This window comes from Terrapene carolina, unplaced genomic scaffold (genome assembly GCF_002925995.2).
Source record: "Terrapene carolina triunguis isolate 2854851 unplaced genomic scaffold, T_m_triunguis-2.0 Scaffold613, whole genome shotgun sequence".
In the NCBI taxonomy this organism is placed as follows: domain Eukaryota; kingdom Metazoa; phylum Chordata; order Testudines; family Emydidae; genus Terrapene; species Terrapene triunguis.
In genome coordinates, this window is record NW_020664964.1 from 656,983 (window position 1) to 671,668 (window position 14,686).

A 14,686-nucleotide genomic window follows, 5' to 3' on the forward strand; every position below is an offset into this window, starting at 1 on the left:
CATCTTTGATGGATTTAAAGTCCAATATCTCACGATCCTGAAGAGGTAGAAATGGGAACTTTATACCATTGTCTGCCAGTGTGGTCCTGGTGGAGATGGATTATTGGGAGAGTGCCACCAAGGCAGTTGAAGGTGCATGAGGATCGCAATTTATCGCATGGATACCCCATCACTGTTAATGTGGTGAATAGTATACTGCCTCTAGATCCTGTCAAAATGAGGTTGATGGGTGAGAAAAGAGTCTGATAAAAAGATAAGGACAACAACATCATGGGTAATGATGATGTCCCAGATGTGATATTATGACCTAAACCCTTATCTTTCTCTTGTGCCTGCAACCTCCAAACAGAAGGCCACATCATCTAGGGAGGGAAAGCAATAGGATTTGGTATCAGGTCCAGAACCTGTAAACCAGTAATTGATAAACATCACCCCCCCAGATATGGCGAAGAAACAGCTAAAAGCATGACAAAACTAAAATGAGAAAAGAGAAAAAAAGATAAAATATCTGCAGAGACCTGCCAAGCAAAAAATGGATGTTAGAATCTAAGTGTTTTGGGGGTTTGTTTTTGTTTTGTTTACTAACAGGCTAACTAAATCATCACAGTGTGTTTTAGCTAGAGGGGGACCTGAGCAAGAATTTACCAGTTCCCTAAGGCCCTTCTTATCTAGAGAGGGAAGCCAGTAATATTTGGCATATTACTCAGAACTGTAACCCAGTGACTGATTTGTAACACCACATGTAGAAAGGATAAAGAACTGCAGCTAAATTAATGAGAAACGCTAAAATGTAAAGAGAGAGAGGTGTTTTAAAAAACTTACAAAGAGTCCTGTGAAGGAAAAGGGGACATTTATAGATCTAAATGTTAACAAAAACACCCCAGTATGCTCTTCCATGAGAGTCACTGAAGAGAAAATTGTAAAAGATAGGTATTTATAATGATCCTTTATAAACCAGTGATATAAGGTATATATTTATTACACATTTGCTACTAGAGGGCAAATATTAGACTTTTTATTTAAAGATAAACAGAATTGTTGATATCCTTAAGTAAGTATTAAAAGAGAGGAAGCAAATACCAAGAGTAAGGTAATGCAACAGAACTGAAACATTATAGGTTATGCATTCCAGAAGGTATTCATATTGATTTTGTAAAATTTCTGTTAAATGAATTTTAAAAAGTCAATTAATCCCATTTGTCTCATCTTTCCTCAGATAAGTCCATTGTTAATCTCTTACAGGCAGTAAGTCACTAGACTTCTGTTGTTGTTTTTTTTCTGTAGCCCAGCATCTCCCACAATTCTGGACATCAGGGATGCTCTCCTCTCTCAGCTGCTCATGGAGGTGGGATCAGAGTTTTGGTGCCGCATGGTCTGGCCAGGTGGCCATGGCCCCTCTACCCCTGCTTGCTGCTAACTTCTTTGCCTCCACAGTAGCAGACAGGGTGGCTTCTTTGGCTCTCATCCTTCATCCTTCTATTTCAACTTTTCTGCCCTTTTTGTGGGGCTGTAGGGAGCAGTGTTCTCGCTCCTCAGCATTTCTCCTCCTCCTCCCTGAATCGGTCAACCCTTCGGGGGTTTAACCATCCCGAGTCCCAAAGCCTCTCCCTGCTGGCTTCCCTGCCCCTTATAGGAATAGCAGAGTAGCCAAGAAAGCATTAGGTCAAATCCAAGCAATGTTGTATATGGGAGGCAGCTTGCTCAGGTTAGGCAGATAACAAGTTGAGCCCAGCCTACACTCAGCCTTCCATTCCTTACTCTGTTAGGTGCTGGGGCTGAAAGTTGGACAGGCAGGTGGGGTCCCATACCCATTGAGGCAGCCGTGATTCCAATGGGGGGGAATATATACCAGGAACCCCAGTGCAGAGCAGGGAGAGGCACCAACAGTGGGGAGGACCCTGACCACTCTACTTAGAGGGTAAGTCCCAGTGGACCCCTGCCAAACAGAGGGGAGGCTTGTGGGGCCACATGTCGTCCCCCCCTCCCAAGTCTTAAAGTTTGTCCTGAGTGCTCTAGGGAAAGAAGCAAGCAGGGCTTCTAATCAGCCCCCCTCCCTCTCAAGCCAACCAGGAGGGCTCTGACAATGAGTTCCCCCGTCCCCGTGGGAATGGGACTCAGTAGGGAGGATTCTGGGACAGACGTCTTGAGAGGGCTCCAGGTCTGAAGGAAGGCAAACTGCAAAAGGCTTCACCAAAGCCGCAGCAGAGCTTCTACACTCCCAAAACACACAAAAAAGGTAAAAGAGGTTTAAAAATATTTAAAAAGGCTAAAAAGGGAAAGACAAAGCACAACAAATCCAGGAGATGAGAGACATCTGACTCCTCCTCCTCTACTAAGAAAGGTGAGCTGTCTGGCTCAGAAACCTGAGCAGGCTCCTGAGACTAAGCCTCAGAGTAAATTTTTCCCCTCAAAATCCTCTGCTGAGGCTGCAATACCCCTTCACTCGTCCCTCGAAGAAGTGATTAGGAATGCATGGAACAAGCCTGATAAGGGCAACACCTTAACAAGAGCGACCTCAGGGACTATAAAATTCAAGAACCACAGCGTGACATTGCTGAAACACTGAAGATTGACATCTCTGAAGATTGAGCATCCCTCGCTGGGTAGACAAATTAGAGGATTGGGCCAAAAGAAACCTGATGGGGTTCAACAAGGACAAGTGCAGAGTCCTGCACTTAGGACGGAAGAATCCCATGCACAGCTACAGACTAGGGACCGAATGGCTAGGTAGCAGTTCTGTAGAAAAGGACCTAAGGGTCACAGTGGACGAGAAGCTGGATATGAGTCAACAGTGTGCTCTTGTTGCCAAGAAGGCTAACGGCATTTTGGGCTGTATAAGTAGGGGCATTGCCAGCAGATCGAGGGACATGATCGTTCCCCTTTATTCGACATTGGTGAGGCCTCATCTGGAGTACTGTGTCCAGTTTTGGGCCCCACACTACAAGAAGGATGTGGAAAAATTGGAAAGAGTCCAGCGGAGGGCAACAAAAATGATTAGGGGTCTGGAGTGCATGACTTATGAGGAGAGGCTGAGGGAACTGGGATTGTTTAGTCTCCAGAAGAGAAGAATGAGGGGGGATTTGATAGCAGCCTACAACTACCTGAAGGGGGGTTCCAAAGAGGATGGAACTCGGCTGTTCTCAATGGTGGCAGATGACAGAACAAGGAGCAATGATCTCAAGTTGCAGTGGGGGAGGTCTAGGTTGGATATTAGGAAACACTATTTCACTAGGAGGGTGGTGAAGCACTGGAACGCGTTACCTAGGGAGGTGGTTGAGTCTCCTTCCTTGGAGGTTTTTAAGGCCCGGCTTGACAAAGCCCTGGCTGGGATGATTTAGTTGGGAGTTGGTCCTGCTTTGAGCAGGGGGTTGGACTAGATGACCTCCTGAGGTCCCTTCCAACCCTGATATTCTATGATTCTATGGTTACTCCCTGAAACCAGGAGTTCTATCCCAAGGATCCAACAGATAGAAAGATGGAGGCCACTCTCCAAAAGGGCTTTGAAGCCTCCTCCATCATTCTCCGAGCATCCCTGGCAGCTGTCTGCCTTGCAAGAACATCTCTTTCGAGGCTGGAACATCTCAGGGTACATCTATACTTACCTCCGGGTTCGGCGGTAAGCAATCGATCTTCTGGGATCGATTTATCGCGTCTTGTCTAGACGCGATAAATTGATCCTGGAAGTGCTCGCCGTCGACACCGGTACTCCTGCTCCGCGAGAGGAGTACGCGGAGTCGACAGGGGAGCCTGCCTGCCGCGTGTGGACCCGCGGTAAGTACCTTGTAGTTCGAACTAAGATACTTCGACTTCAGCTACGTTATTCACGTAGCTGAAGTTGCGTATCTTAGTTCGAACTGGGGGGTTAGTGTGGACCAGCCCTCAAAGCCGTTAAGGACAGAGATAACCCTGACTTTGGCTCCACTTTAAAGAGAGTCTCCCTAACAACAGTGTTTGTAGCTGATGTCTGAATGGATGCAGTGAGGTCCTCCTCAGCACAAACCATGGCTTCCAGCTCAGTAGCCAGGCGCCAGCATTGCCTATGGCTCTGAATCTGGAAGGTGGATACTCTAAGCAGGTCCTATGCTTGGCCAAGTTTACTGGCTCCCTGCTTTTTGGAGAAAAACTGGATAAGATGGTGGCTGACAATTCAGCAAAATCCAAACACTTTCTCTCTTCCCCACTAAGTGCCTTCAGGAAGGAATATAGACTGGCCTTCAGAGAGAGGTGCTCCTTTCACTCCCTTTCCTCACAAAGGTATCAGTGAAGGAACAATAGATTCCCCAAGGGAAAACAGCAGAATCAAAGCCCAAGGGGTGTGAGGTAATCCAAACATACCACAGGTCCCCCTGCCCCAATCCACTGTATGACAGAGATTGCATAGACCTCCATCAATAACTGAAGATTTCCCATTTCCTAAAGGAATGGTTTTCATTAACCACAGACATGTCAGGGAGATAGTGAGCCAGGGATACTCTTTCGAACTGTGGGCTTCACCCCATCCATTCTTCATCCAGTCATCCAGGTCCAATGACCTCATAAAACAAAATCTAATCCAGAATGAAAGATCTCATCTTCTGGATATGGGAGTGATAGTGTTCCCTCAGAGGAAAGATTCCCCAGGTTCTTCTCCATCTTCTTCATTGTGCAGAAGTGCATGGGGGGGGGGGTGTCGGAGTGGGGAGGGGAGGAGGTATCACAGCCAGTCTTAACCTCAAAAGGTGCAACAAGTGGATAAAGAAAATGAAGTTTTGGGCCTCTATGGTGTCATCACTGCCCGAGGAGGACTTCTTGACTTCAGCAGGTATAGCGAACGCATATCTCCATATCCCCATCAGACAGTGCCACTGCAGACTTCCGAGATTCGTCTATTTAGGAAACATTATCAGTACTAAACTCTCCTGTTTGGCATGACCTTGGCCCCAAGGGTTTTTACAAAGATGGTGGTGGTAATAATAACTATACTTAGGACGCAGGGAATTCGCCTGATGACATTCTTGGATGACATTCTAATCTGTCACCATCAGCAGAGGACAGGGCCACACATCTCGGATGTTGAATCTCCTCCAGGTGCACGGCTTCATCACCAATGCCAATGGGGGAGGAAAGGGATAGCTCAGTGGTTTGAGCATTGGCCTGCTAAACCCAGGGTTGTGAGTTCAATCCTTGAGGGGGCCATTTGGGGATTTAGTTGGGGATTGGTCCTGCTTTGAGCAGGGGGTTGGACTAGATGACCTCCTGAGGTCCCTTCCAACCCTTATGATCTATGAACAGTTTTCTTTTTCCATCCAGGAATGTATTTTGTTGATCCAGAGCTTCAGGAGGCCCACCATAGCACTATTCCTCCAAGTGCTAGGATTGCTGCTGTAATGCAGAGGGGTCACTCTATCAGGACAATCATGCATCAGAAGTCTTAAAGCCATCATACTAAAGGTGTGGGACCACTCCCCAAAACACATGAAAGATCAATTATGGGTTCTGACACAGGTGTTCAACTCCTCACAATGGTGGTGAGCCCACTACTGTGCCCACAAAGGCATGCCCATCTACCTTCCACTTCCTTTAGTCCTGGCCACTGAATCCAACCTGGAAGGCTGGGGAGCTCATTTGGAGACCCAAAACAGCCCAGGACGTCTGGAGCGAGGAGGAAAAGGCTCACAGCATAAAACTCCTAGAATTGAGAGCTGTCAAACTAGTTCTGCAACGGTTCCAGCCTACCCAAAGGCTGAACCATGCCCTGGTTTCATCAGACAATATGACTATGGTCGCATATTTAAACAACCAAGGGGGAACAAGGAGACCAGCACCACCCACAGAAGCAATGGAAATAATGAGATGGGCAGAACAGTTCCTCCTTTCTCTCAAAGCGATCCACATCACAGAGGACTTGAACCAAAAGGCAGACTTGCTTAGAAGGTGCATGGTCAAAAACTCTGATTGGTACCTGAATCAGGAGGTTTTTGATCCTGTCCAGTTAAGCACTGGAACAAATTGCCTAGGGATGTTGTGGAATCTCTGTCATCAGAGGCTTTTAAGAACAGGTTAGACAAACTATTGTCAGCAATGGTCTAGTTATTGCTTAGTCCTGGCTTGAGTGCAGGAGACTCGACTAGATAACCTACTGAGGTCCCTTCCAGTCCTACATTCCTGTGATTGATTCAAAGGAGGCAGACCCCAGATCCACGGGGACAGTTGCCTTATCGCGCAGTTGTCCACAGGGCCTACTTTCTATGTTTCCACCCTTTCCACTACTGGGGAAGATGGTCCAGAAAATGAGAACAGGCTACATTAATAGTGATAACTCCTCAATGACCAAGGAGACCTTGGTTCCCAGGCCTGACGGAGCTGAAACTAGAGTTCCCATTCCAGCTTTCATGGAGACCGGATATCCTCTTGCAAGGTCGTCATCTTCATCTGGTCCCAAAACAGCTTCAACTAACAGCTTCGCTGTTGAAAAGGAAGAACTAGAAGGTCTTGGTCACTCCACCAGCGTCATTAAGAAATTGCTTTTGTCTAGGAGTGTATTGACACTATCAACTCTTCCATCTGGTCCAGATTCAACAACTGGTGCCAAGAGCACAATGCGTATCCCAGAAATCCAGGAATTCCAACCATGCTGGACTTCTCCAAGAAGCCATAGACAGAGGCCTTTAAACCAGTGCCCTTGTGTGTTGGGTGTCTGTTCTTAGTTGCAGGTTATTCACAGGATCCTCGGGCTCCCTGGCAGACAATGCACAGATAGCCACTTTCCTTCGAGGAGCTTGATAAGCCACACTGGTGACCTTCTGCTAGTTTTGAGGGCCCTGACGAGCTCTTAGACTAGTATCTGACTTCGGTGTCAGCCTTTTATTTACCCCCTAAGACTTGTTTCTTATTAGTTGTCACATCCTCCAGGCAAGTGTCAGAGCAGGCAGCCTTATCTATACAGGAGCCATATTGCATGTTCCACAAGAGCAAGGTTGTGCTCGGCACACCAGAATTATTTCTTTCTAAGGTGAATTCATCCTTCCACACTTCCCAAGAGGTTGTGTTTCTTTTGTTCCGTCCAAAACCACAACATCCAACATGTAGGCTGGCTAACCTAGTGAGGGGGGCTTTAAACTAGGTTCACCGGGGGAAGGAGACCAAAACCCTGAGGTAAGTGGGGAAGTGGGATACCAGGAGGAAGCACAAGCAGGAGAGCACAAGAGGGGAGGACTCCTGCCTCATACTGAGAAAACAGGCCGATCAGCGAGTTATCTTAAGTGCCTATACACAAATGCAAGAAGCCTGGGAAACAAGCAGGGAGAACTGGAAGTCCTGGCACAGTCAAGGAATTATGATGTGATTGGAATAACAGAGACTTGGTGGGATAATTCACATGACTGGAGTACTGTCATGGATGGATATAAACTGTTCAGGAAGGACAGGCAGGGCAGAAAAGGTGGGGGAGTTGCATTGTATGTAAGAGAGCAGTATGACTGCTCAGAGCTCTGGTATGAAACTGCAGAAAAACCTGAGAATCTCTGGATTAAGTTTAGAAGTGTGAGCAACAAGAGTGATATCGTGGTGGGAATCTGCTATAGACCACCAGACCAGAGGGATGAGGTGGACGCGGTTTTCTTCCGGCAACTAACAGAAGTTACTAGATCGCAGTCCCTGGTTCTCATGGGAGACTTCAGTCACCCTGATATCTGCTGGGAGAGCAATACAGCGGTGCACAGACAATCCAGGAAGTTTTTGGAAAGTGTAGGGGACAATTGCCTGGTGCAAGTGCTGGAGGAACCAACTAGGGGCAGAGCTCTTCTTGACCTGCTGCTCACAAACTGGGAAGAATTAGTAGGGGAAGCAAAAGTGGATGGTAACCTGGGAGGCAGTGACCATGAGATGGTCGAGTTCAGGATGCTGACACAAGGAAGAAAGGAGAGCAGCAGAATACGGACCCTGGACTTCAGAAAAGCAGTCTTTGACTCCCTCAGGGAACTGATGGGCAGGATCCCCTGGGAGAATAACATGAGGGGAAAAGGAGTCCAGGAGAGCTGGCTGTATTTTAAAGAATCCTTATTGAAGTTGCAGGAACAAACCATCCCGTTGTGTAGAAAGAATAGTAAATATGGCAGGCGACCAGCTTGGCTTAACAGTGAAATCCTTGCTGATCTTAAACACAAAAAAGAAGCTTACAAGAAGTGGAAAATCGGACAAATAACCAGAGAGGAGTATAAAAATATTGCTCAGGCATGCAGGAGTGAAATCAGGAAGGCCAAATCAGACTTGGAGTTGCAGCTAGCAAGAGATGTTAAGAGTAACAAGAAGGGTTTCTTCAGGTATGTTAGCAACAAGAAGAAGATCAAGGAAAGTGTGGGCCCCTTACTGAATGAGGGAGGCAACCTAGTGACAGAGGATGTGGAAAAAGCTAATGTACTCAATGCTCTTTTGGCCTCTGTCTTCACGAACAAGGTCAGCTCCCAGACTACTACCCTGGGCAGCACATCATGGGGAGGAGGTGACCAGCCCTCTGAGGAGAAAGAAGTGGTTCAGGACTATTTAGAAAAACTGGATGAGCACAAGTCCATGGGGCCGGATGCGCTGCGTCCAAGGGTGCTAAAGGAGTTGGCGGATGTGATTGCAGAGCCATTGGCCATTATCTTTGAAAACTCATGGCGATCGGGGGAGGTCCAGGATGACTGGAAAAAGGCTAATGTAGTGCCCATCTTTAAAAAAGGGAAGAAGGAGGATCCGGGAAACTACAGGCCAGTCAGCCTCACCTCAGTCCCTGGAAAAATCATGGCGCAGGTCCTCAAGGAATCAATTCTGAAGCACTTAAAGGAGAGGAAAGTGATCAGGAACAGTCAGCATGGAATCACCAAGGGCACGTCATGCCTGACCTACCTAATTGCCTTGTATGACGAGATAACGGGCTCTGTGGATGAGGGGAAAGCAGTGGATGTGTTATTCCTTGACTTTAGCAAAGCTTTTGATACGGTCTCCCACAGTATTCTTGACGGCAAGTTAAAGAAGTATGGGCTGGATGAATGGACTATAAGGTGGATAGAAAGCTGTCTAGATCGTCGGGCTCAACGGGTAGTGATCAATGGCTCCATGTCTAGTTGGCAGCCGGTATCAAGCGGAGTGCCCCAAGGGTCAGTCCTGGGGCCGGTTTTGTTCAATATTTTCATTAATGATCTGGAGGATGGTGTGGACTGCACCCTCAGCAAGTTTGCAGATGACACTAAACTGGGAGGAGTGATAGATATGCTGGAGGGTAGGGATAGGATACAGAGGGACCTAGACAAATTGGAGGATTGGGCCAAAAGAAATCTGATGAGGTTCAACAAGGACAAGTGCAGAGTCCTGCACTTAGGATGGAAGAATCCCATGCACTGCTACAGACTAGGGACTGAATGGCTAGGCAGCAGTTCTGCAGAAAAGGATCTAGGGGTTACAGTGGATGAGAAGCTGGATATGAGTCGACAGTGTGCCCTTGTTGCCAAGAAGGCTAACGGCATTTTGGGCTGTATAAGTAGGGGCATTGCCAGCAGATCGAGGGACGTGATCGTTCCCCTTTATTCGACATTGGTGAGGCCTCATCTGGAGTACTGTGTTCAGTTTTGGGCCCCACACTACAAGAAGGATGTGGAAAAATTGGAAAGAGTCCAGCGGAGGGCAACAAAAAATGATTAGGGGGCTGGAGCACATGACTTATGAGGAGAGGCTGAGGAAACTGGGATTGTTTAGTCTGCAGAAGAGAAGAATGAGGGGGGATTTGATAGCTGCTTTCAACTACCTGAAAGGGAGTTCCAAAGAGGATGGATCTAGACTGTTCTCAGTGGTAGCAAATAACAGAACAAGGAGTAATGGTCTCAAGTTGCAGTTGGGGAGGTTTAGGTTGGATATTAGGAAAAACTTTTTCACTAGGAGGGTGGTGAAGCACTGGAATGGGTTCCCTAGGGAGGTGGTGGAATCTCCTTCCTTAGAGGTTTTTAAGGTCAGGCTTGACAAAGCCCTGACTGGGATGATTTAGTTGGGGATTGGTCCTGCTTTGAGCAGGGGATTGGACTAGATGACCTCCTGAGGTCATAAGAACATAAGAACGGCTGTACTGGGTCAGACCAAAGGTTCATCTAGCCCAGTATCCTGTCTACTGACAGTGGCCAATGCCAGATGCCCCAGAGGGAGTGAACCTAACCGGTAATGATCAAGTGATCTCTCTCCTGCCATCCATCTCTACCCTCTGACAGACAGAGGCTAGGTCCACCATTCCTTACCCATCCTGGCTAATAGCCATTAATGGACTTAATCTCCATGAATTTATCCAGTTCTCTTTTAAATGCTGTTATAGTCCTAGCCTTCACAACCTCCTCAGGCAAGGAGTTCCACAAGTTGACTGTGTGCTGTGTGAAGAAGAACTTCCTTTTATTTGTTTTAAACCTGCTGCCCATTAATTTCATTTGGTGGCCCCTATTTCTTGTATTATGGGAATAAGTAAATAACTTTTCCTTATCTACTTTCTCCACATCACTCATGATTTTATATACCTCTATCATATCCCCTCTTAGTCTCCTCTTTTCCAAGCTGAAAAGTCCTAGCCTCTTTAATCTCTCCTCATATGGTACCCGTTCCAAACCCCTAATCATTTTAGTTGCCCTTCTCTGAACCTTTTTTAGTGCCAGTATATCTTTTTTGAGATGAGGAGACCACATCTGTATGCAGTATTCAAGATGTGGGCATACCATCGATTTATATAAGGGCAATAATATATTCTCCGTCTTATTCTCTATCGTCTTTTTAATGATTCCTTACATCCTGTTTGCTTTTTTGACCGCCTCTGCACACTGCGTGGACATCTTCAGAGAACTATCCACGATGACTCCAAGATCTTTTTCCTGATTTGTTGTAGCTAAATTAGCCCCCATCATATTGTATGTATAGTTGGGGTTATTTTTTCCAATGTGCATTACTTTACATTTATCCACATTAAATTTCATTTGCCATTTTGTTGCCCACTTAGTTTTGTGATGTCTTTTTGAAGTTCTTCACAGTCTGCTTTGGTCCTAACTATCTTGAGCAGTTTAGTATCATCTGCAAATGTTGCCTCACTTTTTACCCCTTTCTCCAGATCATTTATGAATAAGTTGAATAGGATTGGTCCTAGGACAGACCCTTGGGGAACACAACTAGTTACCTCTCTCCATTCTGAGAATTTACTATTTATTCCTACCCTTTGTTCCCTGTCTTTTAACCAGTTCTCAATCCATGAAAGGACCTTCCCTTTTATCCCATGACAACTTAATTTACGTAAGAGCCTTTGGTGAGGGACCTTGTCAAAGGCTTTCTGGAAATCTGAGTACACTATGTCCACTGGATCCCCCTTGTCCACATGTTTGTTGACCCCTTCCAAGAACTCTAATAGGTTAGTAAGACACGATTTCCCTTTACAGAAACCATGTTGACTTTTGCCCAACAATTTATGTTCTACGTGGCTGACAATTTTATTCTTTACTATTGTTTCAACTAATTTGCCCGGTACCGATGTTAGACTTACCGGTCTGTAATTGCCGGGATTACCTCTAGAGCCCTTTTTAAATATTGGCGTTACATTAGCTATCTTCCAGTCATTGGGTACAGAAGCCGATTTAAAGGACAGGTTACAAACCCTAGTTAATAGTTCCGCAACTTCACATTTGAGTTCTTTCAGAACTCTTGGGTGAATGCCATCTGGTCCTGGTGACTTGTTAATGTTACGTTTATCAATTAATTCCAAAACCTCCTCTAGTGACACTTCAGTCTGTGACAGTTTCTCAGATTTGTCACCTACAAAAGCCGGCTCAGGTTTGGGAATCTCCCTAACATCCTCAGCCGTGAAGACTGAAGCAAAGAATTTGTTTAGTTTCTCTGCAATGATTTTATTGTCTTTAAGTGCTCCTTTTGTATCTCGATCATCCAGGGGCCCCACTGGTTGTTTAGCAGGCTTCCTGCTTCTGATGTACTTAAAAAACATTTTGTTATTACCTTTTGAGTTTTTGGCTAGCCGTTCTTCAAACTCCTCTTTGGCTTTTCTTATTACATTTTTACACTTAATTTGGCGGTGTTTATGCTCCTTTCTATTTACCTCACTAGGATTTGACTTCCACTTTTTAAAAGATGCCTTTTTATCTCACTGCTTCTTTTACATGGTTGTTAAGCCACTGTGGCTCTTTTTTAGTTCTTTTACTGTGTTTCTTAATTTGGGGTATACATTTAAGTTGGGCCTCTATTATGGTGTCTTTAAAAAGCGTCCATGCAGCTTGCAGGGATTTCACTCTAGTCACTGTACCTTTTAATTTCTGTTTAACTAACCCCCTCATTTTTGCATAGTTCCCCTTTTTGAAATTAAATACCACAGTGTTGGGCTGTTGAGATGTTCTTCCCACCACAGGGATGTTAAATGTTGTTATATTATGGTCACTATTTCCAAGCGGTCCTGTTATAGTTACCTCTTGGACCAGCTCCTGCGCTCCACTCAGGACTAAATCGAGAGTTGCCTCTCCCCTTCTGGGTTCCCGTACCAGCTGCTCCAAGAAGCAGTCATTTAAAGTATCGAGAAATTTTGTCTCTGCATTTCGTCCTGAGGTGACATGTTCCCAGTCAATATGGGGATAATTGAAATCCCCCACTATTATTGAGTTCTTAATTTTGATAGCCTCTCTAATTTCCCTTAGCATTTCATCATCACTATCACTATCCTGGTCAGGTGGTCGAATAGATCCCTAATGTTATGTTCTTATTAGAGCATGAAATTACTATCCATAGACATTCTATGGAACATGTGGATTCACTTAAGATTTTTACTTCATTTGATTCTACATTTTCTTTCACATATAGTGCAACTCCCCCCCCACCCCCGCACGACCTGTTCTGTCCTTCCGATATATTTTGTACCCCAGGATGATTGTGTCCCATTGATTGTCCTCAGTCCACCAGGTTTCTGTGATGCCTATTATATCAATATCCTCCTTTATCACGAGGCACTCTAGTTCACCCATCTTATTATTTAGACTTCTAGCATTTGTATACAAGCACTTTAAAAACCGGTCACTGTTTATTTGTCTGCCCTTTTCTGATGTGTCCGATTTTTTATGTGAATGTTTCTCATCTGATCTGGCTCTTACATTATCCTCTTCCATTCTCTGCTCCTGACTATAACTTAGAGAATCTCTATCAATAGACTCTCCTCTAAGAAAAATCTCTGTCCAATCCACGTGCTCCTCTGCAGCAGTCGGCTTTCCCCCATCTCCTAGTTTAAAAACTGCTCTGCAACCTTTTTAATGTTAAGTGCTAGCAGTCTGGTTCCACTTTGGTTTAGGTGGAGCCCATCTCTCCTGTATAGGCTCCCCCCATCCCAAAAGTTTCCCCAGTTCCTAATGAATCTAAACCCCTCCTCTCTACACCATCGTCTCATCCACGCATTGAGACTCTGAAGCTCTACCTGGCACAGCTGGTTCTGTGTAGGATATATGTTTTGGGAACCAGAGTGATAAAGTACATTTATTGGGTGTAACCACACACATTTTGGCTAGGTGTTTGTCTTTATTTCAATTCAGACACATCAGTATATATTCCTAGCACCATGGCCATGGGAACATGGGGGATACTGGCCCTGAAATAACTTTTTCATCAATTTTCTAACATCAGACCAGTAGTTATATCAGAATTTAAAGTCAAAAACATTTTCTCCCCAGTTCTTCATGTGAAAAAACACACTGGGTTCTTTTTGCTAACATTTAGATTTATAAACATCCCTTTTTCTTTTCCGGGTCTCTTTGAAAGTATATTAAAACTCCTCCTTTTCTCTTTATCTCTTTTTACATTTTAGGTTTTTTTCATGGTTTTAGCTGTGTTTATCATTTCTAGGAGTGGGACTACTCAACAGACATTGGTCTAGGGGTTCTGGACCATACACCAAACCTCCCAATGTAAGGTTGGTCTTCAAGCTGGGAGTCAAGGGGTGAAAAGGGTTAGGCCAGATCCTCGGAAGGGTGAGGGTTTAGGTCATAGCATCACATCTGGAACATCTTCATTTCCTGTGCAGTTGTTGTGTTTATCTTATTTCTCAATCAATCTCTTCTTATCCATCAACCTAATTTTGACAGAAGCTATGGGCATAGTGCTATTGTGATGGTTTTATATATACTTCAATTTTAACAAGGCTAAAAGTGTGAACAGCTATAGTAGTAGTCTTTTCAATTATATGTTTTATATTTATCTAATTATATCTGTGTACTATATTTCTAAACATTTTAATTGAAAAAGTATATATAGAGATGCTAGATAATACTTAGTCCTGCCTCAGTGCAGGGGACTGGACTAGATGACTTATCGAGGTCCCTTCTAGTCCTACTTTTCTATGAATCTATGTCTTCTGGGCAAGGACTTTCTTCATTTTAATTGTGTGTGTATCTTAATGTCATCTGAAAGAACACAATTTACCAGGCTGATGAGGAACACTATTATATTTTCATCCAAAGACTGAAAAAGACTTGCACGCAATTTAAGAATTATAAATAAATCATGACCAGACCATTTGGAATTCAAAGATTTGGGAAGGGATTTGATCTTGTGAAGTGCTGAGCTCCTGTTGAAGTCAATGGCAACTGAAGGTTCTCAACACCTCTCAGGAGGCATTCAGTACCTCACAATATCTGCTCCAACCCCATCATCCACTGAAACACTT

The 14,686-nt window shown here is 44.8% G+C and overlaps 1 protein-coding gene across 1 annotated transcript in view; it reads left to right on the forward strand.

Moving 5' to 3' along the window:
• The window catches only part of LOC112107756 (dynein heavy chain 5, axonemal-like), a 273,895-nt gene that overhangs the window by 190,622 nt on the left and 68,587 nt on the right, over positions 1-14,686 (forward strand). The gene's annotated exons all lie outside the window — the stretch shown is intronic.